Below are 7,124 nucleotides of genomic sequence, written 5' to 3' on the forward strand. Positions count from 1 at the left end.
TATGTGACAGGAGAGTTTGCTGATTTTGTGTTAAACATTGGAGAGATCGTCTGCTAGAATCAGAGATAGGTCGCTTCAGATTGCAGCTTCTGGAAATTTGCAAGGTTTGTTGCCTGTTAAAGAACTGGATTTTACTCGTACAGTAAGCAACAACAAAAACACACACAAAGCAAATGGCATCGTCTGTCGACTAGTCACAGAAACAAACCTGGCGAGGTATGCGTGTACTTCATACACGTCAGCCATTGTTGTTACAGTTTTGAGTCAACGTTGTACGTATTCTTCCGCAACAGGGTCCAATCGTCTGGGTTTCAAATGTTCTAAAAATAAATGCTAGTGTTGATTATTTTTTAGCCCTCTTTATTCTTACTTCGAATAATCCACGTGTGATTTTTGGTGTAATCAAAGTAGTTCGTTCTAATTTCTCACTTGTCTAAAAATAATCAACTAGATTTAATCCACCCCTCGGTTGCATTGCAGGAGTTGTATAAAAAATAATTAATGAATTTGCTCATTAGAAATCGGAAACTTGTCATTAAATTTTTTCTTTAAACGATCCAAAAACAATTTCATCTTATTTTTCGTCATTTTCTGATTCCAAAAATATATACATATGTTATATTTGGATTACAAACAAGCTCTGAAAATGAAAAATATGAAAATTATGATTAAAATTAATTTTCCGAAATCGATTTAGAAACAATTTCATCTTATTCCTTGTCAGTCCCTGATTCCAAAAACATATAGATATGATATGTTTGGATAAAAAACAAACTCAGTACGCTAAAAAAGAATAGAGATACAGAAAAGCGTGTTATCCTGCTCAGCGCGACCATTACCGCACTATTCTGGCTTGTCGATTTCACTGCCTTTGCCACGAGCGGTAGACTGACGAAACTACGAGTATGCGATCTTGGTAAAAAAAAATGCAGTGCGTTCGACAGCTTGACTAAATGTTGTTTTTTCACCTTACGCGACTTGTTTGCTTCTATTCTTTGTTCAAGGATGGGGGGGGGGGGGGGGGGGAGGCAACAGATAAATGTTATCGTGTTTGCGGGAAAATCCATTTTGAAAAGCACGAGGTCTTGCAACAGGTAATACCATTGCATGGCTTCGGGTTTGCAGTAATTGCAATTAGAGATTGGTTTCCTCGTATATTCATTTACACTAGAAAATCCATTTTGAAAAGCACGAGGTCTTGCAACAGGCAATAACATTGCATGGTTTCGGGTCAGTTTGCAGTAATTGCAACACACAACAACAACCAAAAAGGTTATATTTTAGCTAGGTCAGGGGCGTTACATTTTCGATGCAAATATTGGGGAGCAGAACAGAAAGTTCCATCTACATTTCCCAAAGATTGTTAACTTCTGGTAAAAAAAACACCTGTACTGCAATCGTGCTTAACCACACCGTTGTTCGATCTCCATCTGTACGTCATGATATATTACACGGAAACCATGTTGGTAAAACGGACATTGTGGCCCTGCAAACAATTAGAGAATGGTTTCCTCGTATATTCATTTCTACTAGAGGCAATTTCCCTTTTGTGAAAACCAACAAAGGGAAAAGCGATGTCCCTTAAAATTCGTTCAGTTTACGCTGATAGGGCTAACTTGCTTCCGTGGTTTTTGAGGTTAAATTAATTTCCTGTTGGTTTCAACCATCACTTTTTGATAGATTCAATTAAATTCAGTTTTCTTTTTTTAGCAACGCATATTGATGTAAAGGTGTCTATAAAATCGGTTCAGATCAATCCATGTAATTCAAACTTCAGCTGCAGACTTCACTGCCACAGCTACATTGGGTGTCGACTATGTTGCAACATAAGATATATATTTAGCTTTCGACATTAAAAATGATTGAACTCATAAGTGGTAAGTAAAATATATCATCATCTTCGAACTTGATTTGTAATGTAACTGTCAGGATACGTCGCTCTCATTGAGAACGCTTTTTGAAGAAGAAGAAAATGCTGTTAAGTTTAGTCCAAGTTGTTGACATACATATGCATACCTTAAAATTAGAAGAAATTGTACCACACATCTTTAGTCACAGTGTATCAAGTAAGAGCCAGATGCCATATTCGGGTGTTCTTGTGGGTTTCGCTTGTTTCAAGCTAATTGATTTATCATAGCTTGTCTTGGGGATCTTTCTTTACTGTACAACCTTGATTCAATACCTTTGATCTTTTTGCAGGCATTGCACTTCTTGGGGCCTTCTGTGTCGCAAGACCTCGGAAAACACAAGAAGAAGCCACACACTGAAGAAAAGCAACTATTGAAAAAGAAAGTTTCGGCACACGGAATTGTTTAAAACCATGGCACAGCTGAGACAGTCTCACGACGCATTGATGCAATACGCCGACGATTTGATCAAATGCCCAAAAGGTAAGAGCCGTCGAAATTCATGATGAAAGTTTTCAACAGATAGTTGGTCGTGTACGCAGTGGGACAGATTAACAAAAACAGGCTAAACAATCGATCGATAAGTATAGCGCGTTAGTTATAATGGTACCAAGAGAATATGTACCCGATCTAATCATGTTGAATACGTTGCATGCGGCAAGGTTGCATTGTGTAATTTGATAATATGAAAGCTAGGATATGTTGTTTCATCATTTTTTAAAGGCCAGTAAGGGATCTAAAACAAACAGCTTAGCTTATTGCTATTCTTCTTGGTTGTTTTCAGACGTATATTTGTTGTGCATGACAGAAAAGCACGTAAAACAATTTTGAAGTTCAGAACATTGAATGGTTATGATTTTTTACGGCAGCATTTCAAAATGTGATTATTTATCAGAGAAACAAACTGAGAGAGAGAGAGAGAGAGAGTGAGCGAGAGAAAGAGAGAGAGAGAGTGAGCGAGATAGAGAGAGAGGGTGAGCGAGAGAGCGAGAGAGCGAGAGAGAGAGAGAGAGAGAGAGAGAGAGAGTGTGTGTGTGTGATTGTTTTTGATTACTATCATTTAATGTGCCACTTTCCGCTTTTCAGACTCAGATGACTGATGTGGGTTGTATGTTTTTTTTAATCACCCAGGTAAAGCTGTTCTACAAAATCAAATACCGATGGAAAGACCACAAGAAACAAAAAGCGTCATTCTGCAAGACCGGACACCATGTGATGGCTTTCTTCTTCAAGCACATAACTAGGTTATACAACAAAAGGCAGCACTTTCTCTTTTTGGACAAGGAACCAATGGCATTGTTGATAGCACTATCTCTGTTGGGACAAGCCTCCAATTGAATTGTTGGTAGCAACATCTTTGTTTAGACCAGCCACCAATGGAATTGTTGGTAGCAACATCTTTGTTTAGACCAGCCACCAATGGAATTGTTGGTAGCAAAATCTTTGTTTAGACAAACCACCAATGGAATTGTTGGTAGCAAAATCTTTGTTTAGACCAGCCACCAATGGAATTGTTGGTAGCAAAATCTTTGTTTAGACAAGCCACCAATGGAATTGTTGGTAGCAAAATCTTTGTTTAGACAAGCCACCAATGGAATTGTTGGTAGCAAAGTCTTTGTTTGGACAAGCCACCAATGGAATTGTTGGTAGCAAATTCTTTGTTTAGACAAATCACCAATGGAATTGTTGGTAGCAAAGTCTTTGTTTAGACCATCCACCAATGGAATTGTTGGTAGCAAAATCTTTGTTTAGACAAGCCACCAATGGAATTGTTGGTAGCAAAGTCTTTGTTTGGACAAGCCACCAATGGAATTGTTAGTAACATATTATCGAGCAAAATCTTTGTGAAGACAAGCCACCAATGGAATTGTTGGTAGCACAATCTTTGTTTAGATGCGCTACCAGTGGAATTTATGGTAGAACAATCTTTGTTTGGACAAGCCACCAATGGAATTGTTAATAACACAATATCTGTTTAGACAAGCTACCCATTTAATTGTTGGTAGCAACATCTTTGTTTGGACAAACTACCAATGAAATTCTTGGCAGCAAATTCTGTGTTTGGACAAGCCCCCAACGGAATTGTTGGTAGTAACATCTTTGTTTTGACAAGCCACCAATGGAATTGCAGGTAGCAAAGTCTTTGTTTTGACAAGCCACCAGTATAATTGTTGGTAGCAATGTCTTTGTTAAGACAAGCCACTAATGGAATTCTTGGAAGCAAAATCTTGGTTTAGACAAGCCAACCATGGAATTGTTGGTAGCACTTTCTCTGTTTGGACAAGCCACCAATGTAATTGTTGGTAGCACTTTCTCTGTTTGGACAAGCTACCAACGGAATAGTTGGCAGTAAAATCCTTGTTTGGACAAGCCACCAATGGAATTGGTAGCAAAATCTTTGTTTAGACAAACCATCAATGGAATTGCTGGTAGCAACATCTTTGTTTAGACAAACTACCAATGGAATTCTTGGTAGCAAAATATTTGTTTGGACAAGCCACCAATGGAATTCTTGGTAGCAAAATCTTTGTTTAGACAAGCCACCAATGGAATTGTTGGTAGCAAAATCTGTGTTTGGACAAGCCACCAATGGAATTGTTGGTAGCAACATCTTTGTTTGGACAAGCCACGAATGGAATTGTTGGTAGCAACATCTTTGTTTAGACAAGCCACCAATGGAATTGTTGGTAGCAACATCTTTGTTTGGACAAGCCACCAATGGAATTGTTGGTAGCAACATCTTTGTTTAGACAAACTACCAATGGAATTTTTGGTAGCAAAATCTTTGTTTAGACAAGCCACCAATGGAATTGTTGGTAGCAACATCTTTGTTTAGACAAACTACCAATGGAATTTTTGGTAGCAAAATCTTTGTTTAGACAAGCCACCGATGGAATTGTTGGTAGCAAAATCTTTGTTTAGACAAGCCACCAATGGAATTGTTGGTAGCAAAATCTGTGTTTAGACAAGCCACCAATGGAATTGGTAGCAAAATCTTTCTTTAGACAAGCCATCAATGGAATTGCTGGCAGGAACATCTTTGTTCAGACAAACTACCAATGGAATTCTTGGTAGAACAATATTTGTTTGGACAAGCCACCAATGGAATTGTTGGTAGCAACTTCTGTGTTTAGACAAACTACCAATGGAATTTTTGGTAGGAAAATCTTTGTTTAGACAAGCCACCAATGGAATTGTTGGTAGCAAAATCTTTGTTTAGACAAGCCACCAATGGAATTGTTGGTAGCACATTATTTGTTTGGACAAGCCACCAATGGAATTGTTGGTAGTAAAATCTTTGTTTGGACAAGCCACCAATGGAATTGTTGGTAGCAAAATCTTTGTTTGGACAAGCCACCAATGGAATTGTTGGTAGCAAATTCTTTGTTCAGACAAACTACCAATGGAATTGTTGGTAGCAGCATCTTTGTTCAGACCAACTACCAATGGAATTGTTGGTAGCAAAATCGTTGTTTAGACAAGCCACCAATGGAATTGTTGGTAGCAAAATCTGTATTTGGACAAGCCACCTGCAACGGAATTGTTGGTAGTAAAATCTTTGTTTGGACAAGACACCAATGGAATTGTTGGTAGCAAAATCTTTGTTTAGACAAGCCACCAATGAAATTGTTGGTAGCAAAATCTTTGTTTAGCCAAGCCACCAATGGAATTGTTGGTAGCCAAATCTGTGTTTAGACAAGCCACCAATAGAATTGCTGGTAGCAAAATCTTTGTTTAGACAAGCCATCAATGGAATTGCTGGTAGCAAAATCTTAGTTTATACAAGTCACCATTGGAATGATTGGTAGCACTATCTCCGTATGGACAATGCACCAATGGAATTGTTGGTAGCACTATTTTTGTTTGAACAAGCCACCAATGGAATTGTTGGTAGCAAAATCTTTGTTTAGCCAAGCCACCAATGGAATTGTTGGTAGCAACATCTGTGTTTAGACAAGCCACCAATAGAATTGCTGGTAGCAAAATCTTTGTTTTAACGAGCCACCAATGAAATTGTTAGTACCAAATTCTTTGTTTAGACAAGCCATCAATGGAATTGCTGGTAGCAAAATCTTTGTTTATACAAGTCACCAATGGAATGATTGGTAGCACTATCTCTGTATGGACAATGCACCATTGGAATTGTTGGTAGCACTATTGTTGTTTAGACATGCCACCACTGGAATTGTTGGTAGCACAATCTTTGTTTGAACAAGCCACCAATGGAATTGTTGGTAGCACAATCGTTGTTTGAACAAGCCACCAATGGAATTGTTTGTAGCAACATCTTTGTTTAGACAAGCCACCAATAGAATTGTTGGTAGCACAATCTTTGTTTGGACAAACCAACAATGGAATTGTTGGTAGCACAATTTTTGTTGAGTCAAGCCACCGATGGAATTGTTGGCAGCACAATCTTTGTTTGGAAAAGCCACCAATGGAATGGTTGGTAACAAAATCTTTGTTTAGACAAGCCACCAATAGAATTGTTGGTGGCAAAATCTTTGCTTTGACAGGACATGAGATTCCCGTGTGGTCCATTACGTCTGGTGCTATGTGTGTTCTTACACTGGATAAGAGCATTATTTCACACACGCACCATTCTAGACTGCTTTCTGCTTTCTGTGAAGAGTATGATGCTTGGTTGAATCAGTAATGTTAGAGACACTTATGCCAATTTGCAAACTGTTCGCAAATTCGGCTAAAAGTTCCCGATCTGCGTAGAAATCAGAAAGGCTTTAATTGTGTGTATGTGTCCAGCAGTAGCGTACTTTTCGTCCATGTTAAAGCCTGGACGAATCAGTAGTAGTCTGCATGGTCCTCTACGTGGGAATACAGGCATCTGTAGAACTGGTTCATATTGAACATGTATGCTTAATACGCCCAGATTCCCAGTCATGTGATACTGTTCTTGTGTGTTTGCACAAGAGAATATTATGGGAGAAAAGTATGTGCTATGCACTTCCAGGTCTTTGTAAAGTCTTATAGACTGTAACGAATGAAGTGAAAAATGTTTTGTGTTTGCCTTTATGTATTCTGTGTTTCTGTGTCATTACAAATTCCCATGCAACCTTGGGCAATTAAAGATTCTGTATTCTGTGTTCGTGTTTTCCAAAACGACTGTATTTAACACGATTACCTCTTTTTCGCAACCACATACTGTACATTGTATGAACTTATTGTGTCATATGTGCAAACTGTGTGTTCAAAAAAAGA

The sequence above is a fragment of the Littorina saxatilis genome, linkage group LG12, assembly GCF_037325665.1.
Source record: "Littorina saxatilis isolate snail1 linkage group LG12, US_GU_Lsax_2.0, whole genome shotgun sequence".
In the NCBI taxonomy this organism is placed as follows: Eukaryota; Metazoa; Mollusca; class Gastropoda; order Littorinimorpha; family Littorinidae; genus Littorina; species Littorina saxatilis.